The sequence below is a fragment of the Rattus norvegicus genome, chromosome 9 (genome assembly GCF_021556685.1).
Source record: "Rattus norvegicus strain SHRSP/BbbUtx chromosome 9, alternate assembly SHRSP_T2T, whole genome shotgun sequence".
In the NCBI taxonomy this organism is placed as follows: Eukaryota; Metazoa; Chordata; class Mammalia; order Rodentia; family Muridae; genus Rattus; species Rattus norvegicus.
The window spans coordinates 93,045,606-93,069,700 of record NC_141542.1 but is presented as its reverse complement, the minus strand read 5'-3'; positions in this window follow the sequence as shown (position 1 = coordinate 93,069,700).

Here is a 24,095-nt window from a genome sequence, read left to right as displayed (position 1 = left end):
TTTGTTTTATAGATCCATGCTGTCTTGCTATGAAGTTCATTCTATAAGCCAAACTGACTTTCAACTCATGAACCAGCCTTCTGCCCCTAGTACTGGGAGTACAGATGTTGGGCTACCATACCTAACCAATCCAGAATTCTTAGTAAAATTACCTAGCAATTTTTTGAGTTCTTGATGCTCGGGGCTCTTGTATATCTTATAAGTTGCATCTCATTATGAAAACTAAGTGAGAAAAATGTCAGAAGCACCCTGCCTGTGCCTTTTGTCTAGTCTATTTCTGAGTACATGAACTTCCTTGCCACATCCCTTGAGAGCAGGACCGTCCATATGGTGATTTTTATGGTGGAGGAAGGGTCTGTGATTTACAGCTGAATAGCCTCATGACTGTTTCTTCTTTACACACAGTTCATCCTATCGAAAATGTCTTTTTATCCATGAATATTCAAGTATTGATGACCTTTGGATTCAGCATCTAAAATGTCACCTCCACCAAGTCTCCCAGAGACCTCCTTCCCCACAGTCGAGCCATATGGAAGCTCGTAGTGTTGGTACCTGCACAGATGCCCATGTGTCTCTCTAGCTGAGCTGTCTTAAAACAGGATTCGAGAGCGCTAGGCCCTGTACATGAGCCTCTCCAGTGCTTGTTGCTTGTACTGTCTACTGCCCACATTTTGGGTCCACTTTGACATCAGTAATAAGGCTTAGGAGGGCAAGGGCCATACACATCCTGCATATATCTAGCCTTTTCAAATGCTCCAATACTACTTTTGCCAATCATGAGAAAATTCTGCCCAGCTAAGAGGTTTTTGTTTTAACAATGACTGATGCATGATACTTTTCCAATATCTTTTCTAGCTCTTCTCCATGATATGCACAACATGAGTACTTAGGAACCAAACAACTCTGGTCCTCTGTAAAAGTATGCTCTTAACTGCTAAGCCAGGTCTCCAGCCTGAAAAACTCTTATTTTAATTTTGTTCTGCTTTTAAAAAAAATCTGTAAACTGGTTTATAAATCCAGAATACATAAACATGCAGCCTAGACTCCAGTGGTTCTATGTCTCCTAGTGAGTTATTTTCATCTTTCCACTTCTAAGAAATAGTATTTGGATGTAGTTGGTGCTAAAAAAATCATCTATCTATATTCTGGATTATTTTGAAAAGTCTTATACTGTAATTATAAAATAGTTACTAGCCTATGCAGCCAACTTCAAATATTTAGTCATAAATAAACTGAATTATATGACTAGTATCATTGATATATAAGGGAATCTGAAAACAAAACAAGATTAACAAACAAAAAACTCTGAAAATTATTTTAAATACTCTTAAGACCTTTATTGTTATCACCATCATCATCATCCTGTCTTCTGTATAATTAGTTTCAATTGTCAACTTCCCACAATCTAAAAACCATCTAGAAAAGAGACTTTCAATGCAGGATTGTGGGGATAAGGTTTGTCTGTGGGAATATTTGTTGGAGATTGTCTTGCTTATAGTAATGGAGGTGGAAAAACCTGCCCATTGGAGGTGACACCAATCCCTAGACCAAGATCCTGGACTGTATAAAAGTAGAGGGAATGAGTTGAGTGATGATACACATATGCATTTATTCTCTTTCTACTATACACTATGACTATAACTAGCTACTTCAAGCTTCTGCCTTGACTTCTCTGCTGCGGTATACCATGGCCCAGAACTGTAAACTCAATATACCCTTACCCATTTAAAGTTGTTTTGGGCAGAATACTCTTATCACAGCAATAAGAAATGAAACTAGGCTATTCCCTCTTCTGTTACTATTGTTAATACAGAATGTTTATGCTGAGATTCCAACTATAAGTCCATGGGCTTTCAGACTGAGAATAGCCAGGCTGAATGCCCTCAATACCATGTGTCTCAGTTCATTCAGTACACAGACATTACCAAAAAAGTTCATCTTGTCAAGACAATGATTTAGTGCATATGATAAATATGTTGGCTAAGATCAATATAACAATGCAAGGTAAATTTATATTATTTCTGAAATATCTTGTGCTCCTGTTTTCCTGATAAAGAGCTATGGATAAATGAGCCAATGACAGTTACTGATCCATCCATATATAGATAAATCACTTAAAGTACAATTCCACAATTGTGATTGTCACTAGCAGGTGTATAAAAAAATGGTAGGGGCCATGTATATGGAAAATCAATGCCCCTTAAGAAAATAATTTAGTAACATATAAATCCAGATATCTACAGGCTTACTCAAAACCCTTCAAATTTAACAGTCAAACAAGACAGACTTGATTGACCAGTCAACAGGAGGCTGTGAATTCTGTGCCCTGATGCACTGTTGGCAAGTCATTCCACTTTATCTGTTTCGGATTATCAGACAGACAGACAGACAGACAGACAGACAGACAGACACACACACACACACACACACAGAGAGAGAGAGAGAGAGAGAGAGAGAGAGAGAGTAAAAATATTCCTTCCTGAAAACGTTGGAGGTAGGAAATTCTCCCCATATAACAGGCATGGTTATGTAACGTCCCTAGAAGAGCCATATCTTGAATCCAAAGAAAGCTTCATTCCCCCAGAATGCCATAAGTACTAGAAGTTAATTTATGGACTCAGCTGAAGTGCAGATGCTCAATCTGAGTCCTCTGACAGCCCAGCTATTTTAAAAGCACGATAGATCCCAGGGCTCTTGAGGATGGAGAGGCAGCCAAGCACCACCTTCCCTAATTGCCTGATGAAGACTGCACTTGAGTGCAGACACCAGCTTACTGGTTATTGTGTCTAATGAGTAAATCTGCAGGCCTCCCACTCCCAGGGAGTTGTGTGCACTTACTTCATACAAATGAAGAGACAGAGTAAAAGATTTTCTAATTTAGCTTCATCTTTTACATATCTTCAGACAAAGCAGGGAAAAACACTGCCTAAAAGCCGACTGATGGGTTCTGATCTTTCTGTTTCATTTTTCTGCTTTGGGAAAGGAGGTAAAGCCAAGTGAGGGCCCTTTGTAAGACTTTTCTGCCTATTAACATTTATATAGCAAAGATAACCCAATCTGCATATTATATCTTTATGTTATTGACATCTATACTTCTTGGAGCTGTCTAGCTGTCTGGAGCTGGCTTTTCTTTTTTTCCCTCTTGGTATTTGGAGTCTGCAACGGACAATGACAGCAGAAGCAGCCTTCCTGAAGCCCATCAAACTGCCTCATTCAAAGTGATGACTGAGTTGGACTAAATCCAAGGACGCAGAAACCAGTATTAACCCATCAATGCTGCAGCCCTCGGCAGCTTTAATCATGAGGGTGGGATTAATAGGCTTGCTTTGCTAGCATCAATGCCCAGGAAAGCATGCCAGGAGCATGCAGACATTCAGACAGGCAGAGCTTTAATCACACCAGACCCCCACCCCCGCCCCCCCACCCCCCCACAAAATGACAGTTTGAAAATTAACTCAGGAAGATAAACTTGGAAAGGAGATTAAAATAGCCTGGGTGTTTATCAACAGATTGTACAATGTTAGCCAAGCAGATTCCCCGGACTTCCAGTGAAGATCCCAGGAATGGATGCCTTCCATGTTCTTTCTTTACAAATAAAGAATGAAGGGCTCACACAGACCCATTAAAAGGGAAGCAGAAAAGACGCTAGTGGGGTCCTAGGCAACAATCATAGAGGAAGGGGAAATGATCGGGAGACTAAGCAGAGAGGGCAAGATAGCAGTGCTTGAATCTCCAACCAAATTTAAAATCCTTTTTGCTCTGACCCTGCACGTGTCCAAATACATCATGGTTCACTTGAACTACTCTGGATTCCCTTCCCTCTCCTTCCCCCTTCCCGGCTGTAATAAGCATGCTTGATTGTCAGGGCCTGCTGTTCTTAGGGCCAAATCAAAACTGCGATATTAACTGCTTTCAAAGATGCAGCTACCAAAGCAATAGACGAATGGAAATAAATCAATTCTGCATGCTTAAGTCCAGCTCCCCTTCCTGCACACCCAGTGATAGAGAGCCATCGCTTTCCCCCCAATGATGCCTTATCATTTCGAGGTATGAAAAATAGATTGTGTCACAGTAATGAGGCACAGGAAACGGGAGCTTGCTATAAGCTGATTATGCTTTGGATTGAAGGACTGGTTCTCATTAGCCATTTTAGATTGGACAGCATCCTTGAGCTGTAGTAATTACTGAAAAGTAATTTTTGGAAGGGAGGGTGGGACAAGGAGGATGCAAATAGTTGCTCTGGACTATGAAGAGGGGTGGAAAGAAAGACCTGCAGGCTGCCAAGTTATCGCCCCAAACACTAGAGGCAGCTGTTCCTAGCTACTTCATGGCTAGGCAAGCCAGCAAGAAGGGGAGAGAGTGCTTTGCATGGACAAATGAATACAGCATGAGAGGTCTATTTAAAGTTCAAGTGCTAGGGTGACTCCCTGGAGTTATGCCATCAGCGCACAGAAGCTCAGCTCCCATCCAATAATAAATTCAATGAAGGCAGGTTTCACTGCTTGCTACAGAAGCAGACTTTAAAATGACAGTCAAAGCAAAATGACCTATTTTCCTCCTTTATTGAGTGGATGTTCAAGCTTGATCATTTCCACACACAATAGGATACACGTGTCACTTCTGTGACCCAGAGGTGCTCTAAGCAAACCTCTCTAGGTGCTGGGTCAATTCAGAGTTGGAGGCAACACTCTCCTTCTGTTTAGGATCAAAGCATCAGGGATGGATGGGTGCTGCTTGGTTTAGGGTGTGATATAACTGGGAATTAGAGAAGTTGGGTTTTCTTCCCTTGGAGGAGGCACTAACTGTACACCTGGATATGCTGAACAAATCATCTATGTGGTTTGAAGGTGCAATGTCTCCCATAGCTTCTTGTGTCTTGCCATTTGGTTCCTAGCTGGGGGTAGTATTTGGGAAGGTTGTGGAATCTTCAGAAAAAGGAGCCTCAATAGAAAAAGTGGTTTACTTACTTGAGCCCTTACAGCCTAGCAACCCGGAGGCAGGAGCTGATGCAGAGGTCATGGAGGAGTGCTGCTTACTGGCTTGCTCCTCCTGGCTTGCTCAGCCTGCTTTCTTATATAACCCAGGACCCAGCAGCCCAGAAATGGTACCACCCACAATGAGGCCGGAACTTCCTCTGTCCATCACTAATTAGGAAAATGCCTTACAGCTGTATTTTATGGAGGCTTTTTCTCAATTGAGGTTTCCTCCTTTCAAATAATTCTAGCTTGTATCAAGGTGACATAAGACTAGCCAACACAGTAGTCCTAAGGACGTACTGTCACTTCAAGGGCCCTTGATTTTCCATAAGGTAAAATGGACCACATGGAGTGGACTATATAGCCAGGTCCTTTCTTGTATCTAAGGATTCCTTTTAATTAATTAATTAATTAATCTTTACCAACTCTATCATTCTTTTAAAATGGTATATGGTTAGAAGTGCTAATATACTATTGTAGTGCAGAAGAAGTCTAGGAACTAATGAACACTAAGATTCCTTCTAGTATAGAAGAAGATTCTATGCTGACATGTGGTTCTCCACCCACAATGAGCTGGGCCCTCCCCCATTAGTCACTAATTAAGAATACCCTCCAGGCTTGTCTATTAACAGCCTGATCTTCTGGGGCATTTTCTTCTTTTTTTATTATTATATTTTTATTCTTAAAGCAGTTTTTAAATTTAAGTATAGTTTGATCACAGTCTTCTCCTCCCTTGAGTCCTTCCAGACCATTTCCCGCTCCAGTCCCACCCAACTTCTTTCTCAACAAACAAAACCCCAACACAATAACAATCCCTCCCCAAACCAAAGAAACACAGTAGAACCACACCCCCAAAACCCAAACAAACAAACAACAGTCAAACAGTTGATGGAACTTGGGGACACTTATGAAAGTTTGGGGAAGGATTGAGGACCCCGAAGGGGACAAGAACTCCGGAAGTCCAACAGAGTCAACCTGGACCCTTGTTGGTGCTCTCAAAGACTGACAGTAACCAAAAAGCATACATGGGCTGTACGTAAGACTCCCAATACATGTAGTAAATATTTAGCTGGGTCTTCATGTGGGTCCTGAACAACTGGAGCAGGGGCTATCCCAAAAGCTGTTGCCTGGCTGTGGGATATGTTCAGGCTAGGCTGCCTTGTCTGGCATCAGTGGGAGAGGATGCACCTAGCCCCACAGAGACCTGAGGTACCAGTATGGGAGGATACCCAGATGGTGGCTCCACCCTCTCAGAGGAGAAGTCGAGTGGGTAGGGGTAGGGATTGTAGGGGGGTGGTGCTCAGGAGAGCGGGCAGCAATGGGGATGTAAACTGAATTAAAAAAAAAAACAGGAAAAGTGAAAGTGGTCTTTTATATCATAAGTAAACTCTGTCTGAGACTGAAATGAGAATTCTCACTCCCAAAGGTAACTGCAATTTTGTTATTGTTATGAATCATAATGTAAATTTCTCATAGGCAGAATAGCAGAACTGCAACCAAAGGGGTTCACAACCCACTGGTAAAAAAAAAAAAAAAAAAAAAGGCTGCTCTAAGAACTGCAAAGGACAGATGATGAGTCTGAGTGAGTCACAGAAGCTTTGTTACATGACCATAGTGACACAGCTCATTATGGGATACACACAGCACCGTGCTGAGGCCTCCCAGCGTCAAGAGCACCCTGAGTCAGAGACTCAGTCGATGAGAATTATGGACAGGCAAGTGCCTGCTGTGCACAGCAGCATGTGAGCGGCATGGAGAGTTCCTCTTGCTCTAATACTCTAACAGTACCTGAAGGCTGCCAGATCACCTCTGCGGCCATCCTCGCTTTGATTCAGCAAACTACATTCTGAAATAGTGGGCTATCTGGAAGAAATAAATTCATTAATTTATAAGTAAAAAAAAATTAAGTCCTTTAAAAGTAAACGGGCTGAAGTGATTTGATTAGCCAGCTGAAATTCCATAGGAAGCTTCAAGTGTCAATTTCTCCTTCATAGAGAGGATTCAGAAAGAAACTCCTTCTTACTGCTGCCAGGGTGAAGATCAAGCCTGTGCTCCACTGAGAGCAGCACACAGGCCTCTGGGCATCCCTTAGGCACGAGGAACCTCAGGCTGGCTTGCAGAGGGGCCAGGTAATGGATGGTAGAGATACTGTGAAAGAGAAGCACCGGGGATTTCTTGAAGGAAAGGGGGAGAGATGAACAGTTCCTCCTTTAATTTATGTGCCCATGATTCTAAGCTGATCTCGAGATTTATCGACATATAGAACAGTACTCTATAATTTAAACCAAAGCAAACCAAAAACAAAACAAACAAACAAACAGAACCAGAGAACTGAGAGAGTTAAGTGATGACCCAAATCTACTGAGTCAGTGGACTGTGGACTGGCATCTTTCATGTCACTACACTGTCTCAGTGTGTACCTCAATGAGCTTAACTCCACAGGGACAGTGACACAAAGAAAGTGGCATGTTAACAGACATTTGGAAATGCAGGCCTGAGGTCAGCCTTTTTCTGGACAATGTGGTCTCTGTAATTTAACTGCAGAGCTGCAGAGATGGCAGAGATAGAAGTTCTGAGCCGGGATACAGGCACTGAGGATGAGCGTAAGTGGACCTGTTGAAGCATTTATGGAATGCTTAGTTTGTAATAGCATAGGGGTAGCCATGCCATACCACATATCACACACACACACACACACACACAGAGAGAGATTCATACATATATATACACATAACACATATACACACAAACATACAGACATACACAAACACATATACACACATATACATCACGCACATACCAATAAGCAAAATACACCAATAAGAAAATTTGAATAAGTCATAGTACACAGGAACATCTTAGATCCAATAGAAAATGACCTCAAGTCTCTCTTTTACTTATACAAATTAACTACATTGTAATTGTTTCAGTATTATTGGCATTCCTGCCAGGCATCTAAACATTTCTGGAAGCTACCTGGGCACAGGTTGTCCCCAAATCCATCATTTTTATTTGAAATGTATTATAGAGTCCAAATTCAGAATTTTCACTTCGAAACTCTCAATAAAAAAATGACTCAACTACCCTTCTGAACATCAAATTATTGTTGTTCTATTTTAACTTATTTAGCCTTTCACTAGCCATACCTGGTAACAGATCTGTAATTTCAGGACTTGGGAGGTTGAGGCACAAAAGATTATGAGTCTACAAGTTCAAGGTTAGTCTGGGCAACACAGTGAGACCTTATCTCAAAATAAAACAACCCTTTCCCCATTCTAGTGTCTGGTTTAAGATGAATATACAAATACCCCGGTGTTCTAGAAGAGAGGAAAGTGACAAGGAAATGCAACTGAGGAAGGATCTCAAGGTAAAAATACTCAAAGCAAGTTCACAAAAATATTAGCCTTTGCCATGCAATAGACAAGGTGTCATTTTCTTCTGGATGGAGGTGTTAGGATGCTAGGCTTTGAATTGTGTCAGCATGGTTATGACAGTCTTCAACAGAGCTGACATCAGGGGTGAGACATCTCAGAGCAGCTCTGTGTCAACTGTCCACCATCCATTCCCTCCATCAATGTACAGAATGCTGTCTGCATCAGCACCAGAAAAGATACCAAGGGTAAGTTATTTAAGAAATGTGTTGACACCAAACCCATACACTATTGCTGATGCCAAGAAGTACTTACAGACAGGAGGCCAGTATAGCTGCCCCCATGAGAGGCTCTGCCAGAGCCTGACCAATATAGATGTGGATGTACACAGTCAAACATTGGACTGAGCACAGGGACCCAATGGAAAAGTTAGGGCAAGGACTGTAGGAGCTGAAGGGGTTTATAACCTCATAGGAAGAACAATAAAATCAACCAGAACCCCCAGTGTTCCCAGGAACTAAACCATCAACCTAAGAATGCACAGGGGGTACCCAGGGCTCCAGGTGGATATGTAGCAGAGGACTGCCGTATCTGACATCACTGGGAAGGGACCCCTTGGTCTTGTGAAGACTTGGTTACCCAGGATAGGGGAATGTTAGGCCACTGAAGCAGAAGTGGAAGGGCAGGTGAGGGAGCACCCTCCTAGAGGCTGAGGGAGGGGATAGGGGCTTGTGGAGGGGAAACTGGGAAAGGGAATAACATTTTAAATGTAAATAAATAAAATAACCAATAAAAAATATAAAAATAGAGAGAAAGAAATGTGTTTAAACACAGGAACAGAAAGCAACAGAGCCTGGATTTGAAACAGCATTCTTCTTTCTACCTTCCTTCCTTCCTTCCTTCCTTCCTTCCTTCCTTCCTTCCTTCCTTCCTTCCTTCTTCCTTCCTTTCTTTCTCTTTCTCTTGCTTTCTCTTTCTTTCTTCCTCCCTTTCTTTCTTTCTTTCTTTCTCTCTCTCTCTCTCTCTTTCTTTCTTTCTTTCTTTCTTTCTTTCTCTTTCTTCTGTTTGTTTCTTTTGCTATGACCTCATTACACAGGGTTCTCTATGCAATAGCCTTGATTGTCCCAGAACTCACCTGTAGACCAGGCTGGCCTCAACCTCAGAGATCTACATGCCTCTGCCTTCCCAGTGCTGGAATTAAAGGTGTGCACCACCAGATCCAGCTCAGCTTTCATTTTTTGTTGTTTTGCTTGGCTTTTGTTTGTGTTTTTGTTTTTTAGTGTTGCATGAAAAAGTGACCTGGAGCTTAGAACCATGTTTTGTTTGTTTGTTTGTTTGTGTTTGTCTTTGTTTTGCTTTGCTTTTGTTGTTTGTTTGCTTGATTGGTTGCTTGTTTTGGTGGGGTTGTTTTTTGTTTGTTTGTTTGTTTGTTTGGTTGGTTGGTTGGTTTGGTTTCTTTGATTATTTAGGGGGTGGTTGATGTTCTTACATACCAGGTACCCTGATAGAAACAAGTCTCATAGTATTCTATTCCTTTTTAGGACATGGGAAGATAAAAATATAGTTTAACTTTTGACAAGCTACTAGAAAAACAACAACAACAGGAAGAACAACAACATAGTCCTAGAGAGTCAACCTTTGCTTTTGCCTAGGATGGTAACTGGATGCTTCCCAGGAAATCTCAAGGGACCATGCACAAAAGCACCTTTTCTCACAGCTATAGCCAGCATGTGAGCAGAAATCCACAAACCAAAAAACAGAGATTGATTTGAAAACCCCAAAGGAGAAGTTCATTCCACTGACTGCTCCAGGGCCACTGATTGCATCAGCCTGTGCCTTCGGCTCCTGGGAAAAGGCAGACCTGGATCTCACTCTGTCTTAAATGCCTGTGTCCACCAGAGCTTTCTGCAGGGAGCAGTAGATGCAATGAATGGCTAGCCAGACCCATCCTATCGCTTGACTTAAACATTTACATCGCATGTCTCAAGAGGATTCATTTTAGTAGCTGCCTTTTTGAAACACCTACACCTGAAATTAAAATTCCGAAAAGAAAGCATCCTCGATTCTTTCCCAGTGAGCAGATGGGCCTGAGCAGATCCAGCCATGGAACATGAAGCACCAGATTGTGCATCTCTTCACAAAGCCTCAAATTAGAAATTTCAGAGCATCGTGGATTGCAAGATGAAGTCTGTTTTCCTCGAGAAGATTCTGTGCTGACCTGATGCCAGCCTAGAAGCCTCTGTCTCTCCAACAAGGCGTTCTGCAAATAAAGTGTACTGCACAATCTACTTAATTAGCTACTGCTCTCAACCATTCAGAGCTTCGGATGACTAGTATTTATAATTTTATGGTTGAGTTTACTTGCCCAAAACATGTCCTGAACAATTCACTGGTGTCTAATTTCATAGCAGCTCAGGAAGGCTCGAGACAAGGGAAGCAACTGAAACAATTCGGCCCACTTTCTCTCAGGACCAGACCTGGCCATGCAGGGTACTAATGACAAACCACGAACCTGAATGCCTCTGGGCATTTGCCTGAGGCCTCTGCTTTGACCAATAAGCAGGAGATGGGAGCTGAGGGCACTGGGCCAGGTGCCTGCAGGGAGGCAAAGGAAGAAAACACACCTCACCACTGGAGAATGAGGGACTTGCTGAAAGCCATGGATAGAAATCTAGTTTCAGGGAGGTGCCTAAGCGCTTACATGACTCAGAGGCCCCCCTTTAAACATCCTAAGTTTAGAGAAAATCAGGAATCCAGACGACTTGCCAATACATAAGATAGAGCATATTTCTTTGCTGGAGTGATATTCGGCAGTCAAAAGCAGTGAGTTAAGTTTACACAAATGGGCATGGATCAATCTCAAAAACAAACCATCGACTAGAAACACAACATATGCAGCACGGTAGCATTTAATTAAAAAAATAGCATGTACGCACACTAGATAACCATATATTTCTCTACTCATAGGTGAACCATAAAAACATGCTTCTCAAGTAAATCAGTTTTAATTTTTCCAAAATATTTAGGACTATTCCATGCGCAAATACCTTGAGGTAAATACCTTGAGGAAATAATTTTTCTCAGTCTCTTAGAATAACTTATCTGGCTAACTCTCAGCTTTTGGACACATACATCTACATATATGGAAGTATGTATAACATATTTACATACTATCAGTATATTTTTATTAAGTTAGAGAGCATAAAATTACTTTAAAAATCTAACAGGACATCTTTCCAACTCATCAGTGAATGAGTCTGAAGGATCCTTTGAGCTGGACATGTGAATAAAAAAAGATTAACCCAATTTTCAATGATTTTAAGAATAAATAGATTATAATAATAATAGTCTGCACCATGTCCTGAATCCTGATCATAAGTCAGGCATTCATAGGTATTTTCCATGCCTTCGTGCATTCAACTCTCATGCAACTCCAAGAAGTCAGCATCCTCATTACCAAATACTCTGTTCAAAATGTGATCGGTGCCACAAGAAACAGCTGCCCACACAGAAACTGTGGTAAGTGGAGAAATCTGCATTGACGCTTTCAGCCAGACCTGTGTCTAACCAGTGTGAGTCCGTTGGCTCCTAAACTCTGCTCTGATTCCAAAGAGGCCCTGCTTGCTCTCCTTGGAAACTGAGCACACTAGCCTGGAGGGCAGTGTCTAGAGTATGAACTTCATAACACTGGATTCTGTTCCTGGTAGGAGACCTGTGGTGGTTTACATAAAACCTCTCCAGACCTGACCCGTTGTTTCAGGAGGAGAGGGAGACAATGAGGTACAGTGAACAGGGCTGAGAGAGACCTGCCTCCTGCCACTTAGAACTAGCAGCTAAAGTAGTTGGTTGAGCTTTCTGACTCGGTGAGTGCTCTGAAGAAAAGAGAATGTTACCAATAAGTGGTTTTCTCTTTCGACGCACTTCAAGATTGCCTTTAAAGAGGCTACACATTTGTTTTTATCTCAACATAGGAATCTGGACACTTACATAGAAGCATAGATTTATTGGATCATTCAAATGCACTTTTTATATAACTCAAAGATGTACATAAAATTGTATGTCTTCTTTCCTTTTCTAGCTAAGTTTTATACAGAAGGTCAACTCACTGTTGAAAATGATAAGTGTGCACTTCTATTTTATGTCTTTTTCAAACTGTGAAAAGCTGACATAAACTCCCAGAGTGAAATCACCAAAGGAAAATGACAGTAGAGTTAATGCATTTAATCATTTTATTAGTGTGAATATTATAAAGATACTGAACGTCTATAAATATACAGAAATAGCGCTAAAATATTTAAAAAGGTAGTAGCTGAGGAGTTGGTTCGGAGGTAAAGTGCGTGTTGCACAAGCATGAAGACCTCAGTCAGCATCCCCAGCAATTCTGTAAAAGCACAATGTTATTGTGGGGCAGAGGCAAGCAGATGCCTGGAGCTAACTGGCTATCCTGCTTAGGTGAATCAAGGAAGTCTGGGTTCAGTGAGAAACCCAGTCTTAAAAGGTAGAAAGCAACAGAGGAAGACATCCAGTGTCAAACTTTAACTTCCCCACCCCACCTCCATGTATATGTACATGTATGCACATGAACACGTGTAAACACACACATACATATTTCACATTTTTCAATGTTAAAAACTAATTGGCACATTGGCGAGATAGCTCAGTGGTTATAAGTGCATGCTACTCTTGCAGGGACCCAAGTTCTGTTTCTGTGTTAGATGGTTCACAATTGCCTATAACTCCAGCTCTGGAGAACTGATACCTTCTTCTGATGGCTACACACAAGTGGCACCCAACACACACACACACACACACACACACAAACACACACATACAAACACACAAAGACACACAAATAAAAAAACTTAAAGTAATTTTTAAACTTAAAGGAAAAAAATCAGTGAGGTGTTAGTTAAGAAATTATGACCTAGTTTTAGGATAGTTAAGTCAGCAGTTAACTTCATGTGTTGCATTAAAACTTTTATGTAGCAAAGATTGTGTAGCTCACACATACACGTAAAAACTGGGATGTAGCAGAGCTGCAGGAGACATCGAACTGGAGGTAGACTAAGGACTTGAGCCAAGGGAGACAGGAGACAGGAGTTTGCAGTTTCCATTCATCATGGTCAGAAATCAATATCTAAACAAGTATCAATTTTAGGACTAAACAGACCTCTTCTTCCCATGCTCTTCAGAAACCAAGCCTACCATTGTCTTCCACAAACCAGAGGTGCTACCAGAAGTGTGGCATTTGTCCATTGGCCTTGTCCTCATGAGATACCCCACCTCCAGACTTTGTTACACATTTCTATCTATTTGATGATTTCCCTCATCCCAATTCCTTACATCAGAAAGAACCAAAGCTGGGGTCAATCTAAGGCCAGGAGGGAAATTCCAGCACCAACTTCTGAGCACGAAGACCCCTCCCTTCCTGGAAGGGTAGAACTAGTTTAGTTCCTGGAACAACTACAATCCAAATTGTCAAACAAAGCCACCTGTGACTCCTAACTGACCCTCCTTGGAAAATCCCAAATGGTCCACTGACCATGAGTCAGTTTGAAGGTTGCTTTGCTCCACCAATAGTACCCTGCCCAGTTACTATTATTTGAATTCTTCCTTTATCAAAGATATATAACTCCCTATTAGAGTCTGCTCAGGGTTGCCTCCCTCTTGAAGCGGGATGGCCCCAATGCATTGGAACGATGAAACTCCTCTTGCTTTTGCATTGTTCGCAGCCTCTGTGGGTCTCATTCAAGGGGTCCCGGTAGAGGTCCAACTCGAACCTCACACACCCAGCACAACTTTTATCTGAATTCTGCACTCTCCTCTGTCCTCAGCCTGCACAACAGGAGCACAACAGCAATGTATCATTCAAATAGATTCACACTGAGATCAGGAAAAGATGCTGACAACTGATAAGATAAAATAATATCAAGATATTAAGACAACAGATCATAAAAACAGTATGACCATAATGTCCTAGGCCAGTCAAGTGGTGGTCACCTTTCCTATGAGGTAGTTCAAAGCTCACCAGCCTCTCCAAACTAAGCAGTGGCTCTTTTCTCATACGCTTGTTTCCCCTAAACTCTTTCTTACTCTTTATTTCTGTAGAAATCTGCTTCTCTCAGCTTCTCAGGCGCAAAAGCCTATGGCCACCCCCAAGTCCCTTTTTCTAACTGCACACCTTCAATCAGTCAGCTAAGCTCAGCAACTTTTACTTTCATAACAAGTCTAGCCCTTATCCTGGCCTTCAACACCTCTTGGTTGTCCTGAAGTGGCATTCTTGTCAGTGACTTTCAGCCCTGCCTCCTCTCTCCCTGTTCTAACTCTAGGAACCAGCCAGGCATTTGTAAGGTAAGATCTTACTTGTGGATTCTCTCACTTCCTAGCTTCTACAATTTGGATACTTTGATTTCTTTAAAACATGCAGAAATATTATACAAATATGTTTTCATTTTAATCCCAGTTATAGGATACAGGGCTGCATCAGATGCTCACAAGCAGCTGACTATAATTTGCCTCATACAGGGGCATGATTTTGCCAGGGGCAGAGAGTTTCTGCACCATTTGGAATTCTGGGGACTTTTTAGAGAGTGTAGAAATGCTATGCCCCAATGCGCACAGTGTTGTTGGGCTGTTGTGTGTGAGTTGTTGGATAGTTGATTGGTCTGTTGGTTGGCTGGTGATTGTTGTTGGTCATGGTTTGTTAAGTAGTTGTGGGCAAAGAAGAAAGAAGAAATTAGCGCAGATCAAACTTGTCCCAAGGAACTAGATGCCCCCAGTCAGCAGGAAGTATTTAATGATAATGACACCCTCTTTCCCCACTATCCTTTTTTTCTCTCCTATTTGGTGTTAGAGGGTTGAAAGGGCAGAAATAGGGTGGAGGAGTGTGAAAAGAATAAACAACCCACAAAGTCGACAAAGTCCAGTTACATTTCCCTCTCACTCAAAGAGAAAGCTGGAGAATCTGACCATGAAAACATCTTACATGCTCACTTTTGCAAACTCTGGGATCCTGTCTGGTGCTGTTGTTGGCCACTCATGTCTGCTCTCTCTCTCTCTCTCTCTCTCTCGCTCTCGCTCTCGCTCTCGCTCTCTCTCACTCCCCTCCCTTCTCTCTGGTTTTCTATGCTTGTAAGACTCATGCTCAAATAGCTTTCTGAGTCACTCCCTCCAGGTTTTGCTTGTTCATTCAAACTGTATATCTCTCCTGCATTGGCTAAGAACCATACCCTTTGGTCTCTCTCCCTCTTGCTTGCTTTTCCTTCCCAGTACTACCAAATGCAGTGTATTTCACCTCTCTATTTTGCTCACTGTTCCCCTCCAATGAAGATGTAAACTACCAAAGGTCTGTGACTTTTATTATCTTCTTCACCATCTAAACCTACAGAAAGACCTCATAATTTCTTGTTAACAAATCAAGTTAGAATTCAAGCATGTGCGTAAATACACAGGTAATTGTAGACACACAGCAGAGTTGAAGGTAGTCAGTACTGCAAAACAACAATATGACCAGAAATGGTGGTTTTGTAATAAATGTCTTAGTATTAGCCGGCTCCTAAAAAGGCAATTCTGATGGGAACTTCAGTGGTTGGTTAATCTTATGATAAAAGGTGATTAAGTCCTTCGCAGTCTCAAAATGCGGGGATTTGTGTCCTTAAATCATCAATGCCCTAAATCCACATAGCACATAACCCCTCAGTTCTGCAGAGGAGACGAAAAGGCCCCACCCAAATCACTGGTACCCACATTACTGTGTGCATCACCAAGGAAGCACTAGAGACCTAGATTGACAGTTTATTTCCTGAAAGCAACCTAGGAGAGCCCTGCTGGTCACTCATGAGAATGTAAAAGAAAAAGAGGAAGGCAGGGACACTTTGACTCAAGACGAAACTTGCTTATCAAAAGCCCTTACAAAGTGGCGGAAGGAAAAGATACAGCAGAGAAATAGAGCCTTTGTCTAACACGTCTAAGGCCATGAGTTCATTTCCCACCCCCCCCCAAAAAAAAAACTAAACACCACCAACAAAACAAAAAAAAAACAAAACAAAACAAAAATAACAAAATAAAAACTCAAAGCCAAAAGAAAACAGAAATGTGGAGAGACAGTTCATGAGATTATGTAACCACACAGTCCCATCTCAGGGCAAGAAGCACCCTTTCATTGAAAAGTTCTGATCTAGACATGAAAATAACCACCTGAGCTAGCATCATCAGTTTCCGGTGATTTGAGAAAATTAATTTGAAGGTTGAAATTATCATTTACTTCACTTTACTATTATCAGTGATAGGGCAAGCTGGCCAGATGCCAACAGAGTATCACAATCTGACTTACATACAACAGCGCTGGTGGCACTTCACAATGTGACGTGTCCCATGTTTTATTTTCACAACTAACCACTGCCATGACAAATAATAGGTTCCCAAATAGATTTCACAGGGGACCAGGCATTTAATTTTTTTTATCCCTTCCCTTTTGTTACCTCTGATGCTTTCCTTCAGGTTCTTTGGTTACCTGCAGAATTGGGGACAGCCAGCAGTGAGAAACCTCCTTGCAGAAAACTGACAGAGCTAGGGTTGGGGAATAATGGAAATCAAACTTGGCAAAAAAAAAATGGCTTTTCAGTATATTGAAAAGAGGATTGAATCCACCACGGACCAAGAAATCCCCTCATCAAATCCAATCTTGATTTTTACCTATGAACTGATTAGTCCCGCCTGTCACTCAGCCATTTTATCTCCCAGGTTCAGTATAACGGCAATTTTGCTGTGGTTTGTCAATTTGCTGTCAGTCCACAGAGAACAGAATATTGTTCAATGTGTTGAGAAGAGAGAAGGAGAGAGAGAGAGAGAGAGAGAGAGAGAGAGAGAGAGAGAGAGAGAGGGAGAGAGAGAGAGAGAGAGAGAGAGAGAGAGAGAGAGAGAGAGAGAGAGAAGGAGAAGGAGAGGGAGGGCGAGGTAGAAGGAGAGGGTGAGGGAGAGGGAGAGAATGAAGGTGAGGGAGAGGGAGAGGGGGGAGGGGAGGGAGCGGTCTCCTTAAACACATTCTGGATTGCTAGTTGCAGATACTTAAAACACATTTCAAAAGCTTCAACTTTGGAGGGAAGAAAACCTTGCAGAGTACAATAACAATTCAAAGATAATTATGAGGTCCCAGTGTTGGCACTGAAGGAGAAGATTTTATTTTTATAGATCTCTGACAAGGTAAAACTTGATTTGAAAATTTAGCTACCTGGAAGAGTTCCATGCCAGAACCTATCTCTATAGTCCCCAAGAACACTTCAAGTGGGACAAATATAGAAAGAGTCTACGTAAGCAAATAAGTCACCTTGGGAAAAAGTAATGGTTTTATGTTTCTCCTTAGCATTATGCCTTTGAACAAATTATTTCATGCCTCGCTTACATTATATCACAATATTTTCTCTTGTTTGTTCTGCTGATAATGATCATCTTGATTTATGAACACAGCTAGAAAAGTTAGACAAGCCAAATGCCTTTCCATATTAAAGACACTAAGTATGTAAAACCACTGGGTGAGAAAGATAGGTGTGCCCAACTCAAAGCATTGATTATAATCTTGGTTTCAGAAAACCATAAGAAATTTAATGATTCCTTGGTTTCTCTGTCAACGAGACACAACATTTTCTTTCCTCACCTTTTTTTCTGATTTCAGTAGAACATTTCTAAATAGTCATCCTATTTATAATAAGTTAATGTAAAATGAGAAATATTTGTAGAAAATAAGAGTCATGTTCATAACATTGACATTTGGTTTTCTTCACATCTCACAGAAAACTTTCCAACTCGATTCTTTTTCTACTTGGGTTCCTGTTGCTAGGATAAACACCATGATTGAAATCAGCTTTGGAAAGGAAAGCATTGATTTGCCTTAAACATTCACATTCTAGTTTATCATCAAGGGAAGACAAAGCGGGATCTAAAACAGAGACCAGAGATCAGGGAAGAATGCTGCTTACCAGCTTGCTCTCCATGGCTTGCTCCGCTTATATTCTTATACAATCCAAGATCATGTCTCAAGATCCCATAGTTGGACGGTCCCTCTCATAGCAATCAGCAATCAAGAAAATGATCTCCAGGCTTGCCTACAGACCACTCTGAAGAAGACAATGTCTCAAGTGGCATTCTCTCTCCCTGAGTGACTCCAGCTTGTGTCAGATTTACAAATCTAACCAGTTTAGCCTCTTCTCCATGTCTTTGAGTTACCTTTGCATTTCACACATGGATCTCTGCAGGACACTTCATGTAATTTTATTCACCAGTGCTACCTGAATATCCCTTAGCATGAACTAACTAACCAAATGCCCGATTTGGATTGACAAGGGTAGATTCTACTGCCATCAATTTTCCATCTGGAAATGGCATTGAAAAGAGAAAGTTGTCTTTGAAGATATGTAATATTAATCAAATGATTCACCAGCAATCTCTGCCATTTAAGTGGCTGCTATCTGCCAAGCAACCTGCATAGACTGTACATACCAAACCTTGTAGCTATGTGTGTGTGTATGTGTGTGTATGTGTGTGTGTATGTGTGTGTGTGTGTGTGTGTGTGAGAGAGAGAGAGAGAGAGAGAGAGAGAGAGAGAGAGAGAGAGAGAGAAGCTCACACAGCATCCCAGTGGTATCATCTAAGAACCATTTGCCTCAGCATCTTCCTGAGGTTGGAAAATTCTGCAGTTTTAAAACACAATGGGGACTTCTAGTGTATGTTACTCAGGCCTTATAAACTAATTGGAGACAAGTCAGGAGGAACACATGGCTGCATAGGTGGCCACTGGTGTGAGGCTTCAGAAAGCCACAGAGCCACAGAAAATGACTGATCATCATTTAATCACCTGGAACCAAAAGTAAGTGCTTGTAAAAAGAAAGGTCCAGCCACCACTGTAAAGGGCTCTCCCCCGGACTGGCTGGATGCTGGGAAAGACTAGTAAAAGAGTTCTGCTTTCCAGATCCCACATGAAGGGCCAGCTCTATGCTGAAACCCTAATGTCAGGTTTGTGAAGATGGGCTCCAGGCTTCCATACTATGGGACAGAGAAGGACGGATGAAGATGAAAATGCTATTATTTCTTTAATCCAACACAATGTTCCGAGGATCAGGAAGACCCTGCAAAAAACCACTCATGGCCTTTGTTCTCTTTTCCAGAAAACAAAAGCCTTTGTGTGTATCTCATTACCCAGAACTAGGTCACCATGTACCCTTTGGCTGCAAAGAAAGCAGGGGAAATTCAGCTTTCCTTTCCTGAAATATGGTCAAAGTCCATAACGTGACATTATGATAATATCCAATGGAACCTATTATAATATATGCTAATAAAAAGGTTTTAAAAGAACCTCCTGACACTATTAAAAAGTCATAAGACAGATAGAGAAAACTATGCTCATATTTTAATATTTAATATTATTTTAAAATAATTTTAAAAGTAAACAGAAGGCAAAAGCTAGGAGCTACCATTGGAAGAATGGGTAAATATATTTAGATGAAGTTTTAGGAAAGAATAACTCACAAGGAGCATGTAAAAAGAATCCTTGATAATATAGCTAATTAGTGTATTGAATTTAAAATAATAGTTGATATGTTAGTTTGGAGTGAGGATGTATACAACTAGTTTGGGGCCAGGAGATAGTACTTCATTGAATTTATATGGCTTTATATTTGATCTCACCATTCTTCCCAAAGTACATATCCCAAAGAAATTACCAAGTTCAACCTCGAGTGAAAAGGTTTGAAACAGTTTTAGCAGCATTGCTTATGGGGAGGCGCGTGTGATGATGAATCCTCTGATAGATGAAGAAGCAGTTGAAGTAACGTGGGTGTGACCAACAAACCCAGTGCACTGTAAAAAAATACAAGTTAGAGAGTAAAGTTCATATGCAAACATTTGGTGAGAGATTAAAGTTCGTGCATGCAAAACATAATACAATTTTTTGATAACTTATTAGAGTTAGGGTCCATAGCGAAGAATATAGGCACCAGGATGGAAATAAAACACAACAAAACAGTAAGAGGATGTTATTTGGACCAGTGATGATACTGTCCTATGGATGGAGAATGGCAAGATTAATGTTCCTTGAATCAATGAATATACTGTCCCATTAATGTAGAATAATAGGACTAATAGGAAAATTTAGACAATGAAAAGAATAAGCCCCCTGATTCAGAAAAAGTAATTTCTTGTATTAGTTGTAAATACCCAAGTTCGCTAGTAATGTGTCGCCCGATAAGATCCACTATATGTGGTTACTATGGCTACAGTTAACCCCCCATTCATGATAGTAACCATGGAGAGGCAATTGCAATACACCTTGTGATAAACTAAAAGGACCATGCATACAGAGTGATACAATAAAAGTTCAATTGACTAGGATCCAGAATATCTGTGCACCTCCAAAGCAACATTTTCCTCTCTGATGGGCATAACTTAGTGGTTCTAGTCAAACCATTTGGAACTCCAGTGGGCAGCTACCAGGCAAATGGACTTTTCTACAAAGCTTCTTTATTTTTGTAAGACTTTTCCAGAAATAATCAGATACTTTCTTCATGGGTATCCCAGGCTTCTCCTTGTGCATTTCCATTTTGTTTGTTTGTTCGTGTATTTGTTTGTTTCAATTGCCTAGATAGGGGAGATGTCCACTGCTGTCAATTAGGGGGGAACAAAGGATACTTGTCATGCTGTAGAACCTACCAGTTCCCCAGTGGTCAAAGGAAACGACTCCCTCTTCTATTTCATTGGCAACTGGCAGTGGTGTCAACCAAGATCAATGAGTCCTTTTTCATTTTGGACAGTGAAAAGTAGATGCCATCCTGTCTTCTCAAACAGAGAGATTCAGAGTAGCTGGCATGTATAATATATTATTAGTATATAGAGAAAGCTAGAAATGTTTGCTGAGTACACCCTGTCTTCACCTTGCTAGTACACGGAAGATATCTCTAGGGAATCCGAGATCAAGCCTGGAAGCGATGCTGTGCTAGCAATCTTTCCTCCAGTTCACCACAGTTGGCAAAGTTAAGTATAATCTCTAGCCACTGGAATGGTTTCAGCCAGGGCTTCAAAGGTTTTCAAATAGGCTCTTAAAATTCAATACCTGTGCAACTTTAGAGCAGTCACTGTTCATCTTTCAATGTCCCCTTCCTCTAAAACCTTGAAATATTTGCAAAGCACACAGAGACGCTGGGAACATCCAACAAGGCCCTTAGAAAAGGGAGACGGAAACAGACTCTGCTATTTGTATTCCTAGAAGCCTCCAAGTCAGTCATCAAGGGCCTCTGATTACATCCCTCATCGAACTAGCATGAAAATACGCTTTCTTGGGGTGGGGGAGTGGAACTCTACCTAAAAGTAATGGTTATAGCCTGAAAACCTGGTAAATACCAGCAAGTCAGCTGCCACTGACAATGTTGTCTCATCCTTCATATTGTGACTCAGTAACATCCAATGATAGATGAGTACTAGATGCAATACATTGAGTACCAGAAACACCACATTCAAAAGAATTACTCTTGAACTACTTGAGCCTAGGCACTGTATTAGAAAACATCTCTGTTACTTCAGAAGAGAACCTCTCCAAGAGTTAAACCCTCTTTGTGTCCTCATTTTCCCTTCGATGTGCCACAGATTTTTTTTTTCTAAAATGAGCCAATGGTCTTAAAATGTAAAGACACCATATTGTTGCCACCCTGCATCCAGGAACATCTGAGCCCTATTCTTTCTGCTTGGGCTGCAGAAGCCTGTGAAGTTAGAAAATGTCCCTATCTTGTCTTTGAATATTGATAATTAAGACACAGTGTGACAAATTAAAATAGATGTGCCACCTAGTAACTACACAGCCTTCCCAGGAGACAGCAATAAAGAAAAGGGAGGAGGAGGAAGAGGAGGAAGAGGAGGAAGAGGAGGAAGAGGAAGAGGAAGAGGAAGAGGAGTGAAACCATAGCTCAGAATTCCAATCACAAATCAGGTGGTTCTGCCTTTCCATAGGAAAAGACCAGGCATTTTTTATATCAGGACTCAATCCAGTCTTGCATCCCCAAATCAGTTTTCCCTCGTCTACTTAAAATCGACACTCTTGGAAATTTTTTAAGACTAATTTTTCTTATAAGAAAGGAAAATGAATGTCTTTAAATTTTTAGCATTTATCTTCTTGTATGTGTGTGTTGGGGGTGGGGGTAATGGCTGTCCTTTTATGTCATTTCTTCTTATCCAAGCCATTGTTGTGTTACAAATGTAAAACAGGCTGTGCTTCTGAGGCTCCTTTCAAATCCGCATAGGGGACATGTGGGACATAAAGGTTTATTAGTATAAATGGATAAATAATGGCTGCTGAGTCTCGGGAACCTCGTGTTCCATCTAGTTGGCTCCAGTAACTTGTCATAATATTCTTTTTGAAATCCAACTAGGCAGAATCATCACCAAGATAAATTGATCTAAACGTTCACTGGAAAGGCATAGAAAGCATATTGCCATGTTTGTTTCTTTACAATAAATAATTTGGGACTATGGATTCAACAATGACTTATTTGTAAGTATATCCTACTCATTGAAGTGCATGACAGACATTTTTGGAAATTCACCCTTGAACATATTCAGATTTAAAAACTGTTAACTCTGGAGTTCTTATCTGAACATTATCTTAAATAAATAGTTGCCGGCTGTTCTCCTTCTGGATTCTGACTTTTCTCTCTCTGCTGCTGTATCACAGAAGCGGAAGGAGACCTCATCAATTGCACCACGCTGTGAAACGACTCTGCGTGGTCTCTAAGGCCATGGAGGAATCTATCTTGACAAATGAATGTGAATCCCACCTCTTGTTTTCAAAAGGAATTTTTCAACTATGTCAAAATTGCACTTTTCAAATTCTCAGACTATGGGAAGATGGACCAGTTGTTAAAGTCACAGGGGAGGCAGATTTTTAAAGTAAGTGAAAGACAATCATGAGGCAAGATTCTAAAGGACTCAGCTGTCACCAGAATTACCTGTACAAAGCTTTGATAAGCAAAAGGGAACAAAGGAATTTTAAACCATTCGTCCTCTCATTTTGCTTGTTTAACCAAGAAGAAGGTGAAGGGTGGAGGGTGGGCACAGAGGATACTGTGGGAAGTGCTAAGCCCTCAGGAGTCAAGTAGATGCAGACGAACGCGGTGATTTCACGGTGGTCTTCCTAGCTTCTGTGCCATGCAATACTTGACTGTGTTTAATCATGAAAGAGAGATGATTGAAAAATTCCAGATCTTAACTGCATTCCATATCATATTTAGGAAAGGAAGAAATGTGAAGAAGGGGACGTGTCAGGATATCTCAACCCAGAAGAGTTAGACTTCGGTGGTAGGGTATGGGCCTTCTCCAAAACAGGTCCTTAGAGTACTTCAAAGATGGAGCTTGTTTACTTTTGTGTCTCATCTAATGTGACCATACCCTCTCACAGTTTATCATCATAATTAAACACACACACACACACACACACACACACACACACACACAGACGTGGGTTATATGTCCTTGTGACACATTTGCAATCCCATTAGAAGTTCTCAGCAAGCCTCCAAGATGGTATTGTGACTTTCAATCTCACTGTAAATGACCAGAGATCAGAAGAGACGGAGGACAGGTCTCAGTGGCAGAAGCTTTCTCATATGTTGAGCTCCATTTATTTAGATCACATGCCTGTGAGAGGGGTTGTGAGTAGAGACACGGGCTTTTGTGAGAGGAATACTGGGAGGTTGGGGAAAGGAAATGATAT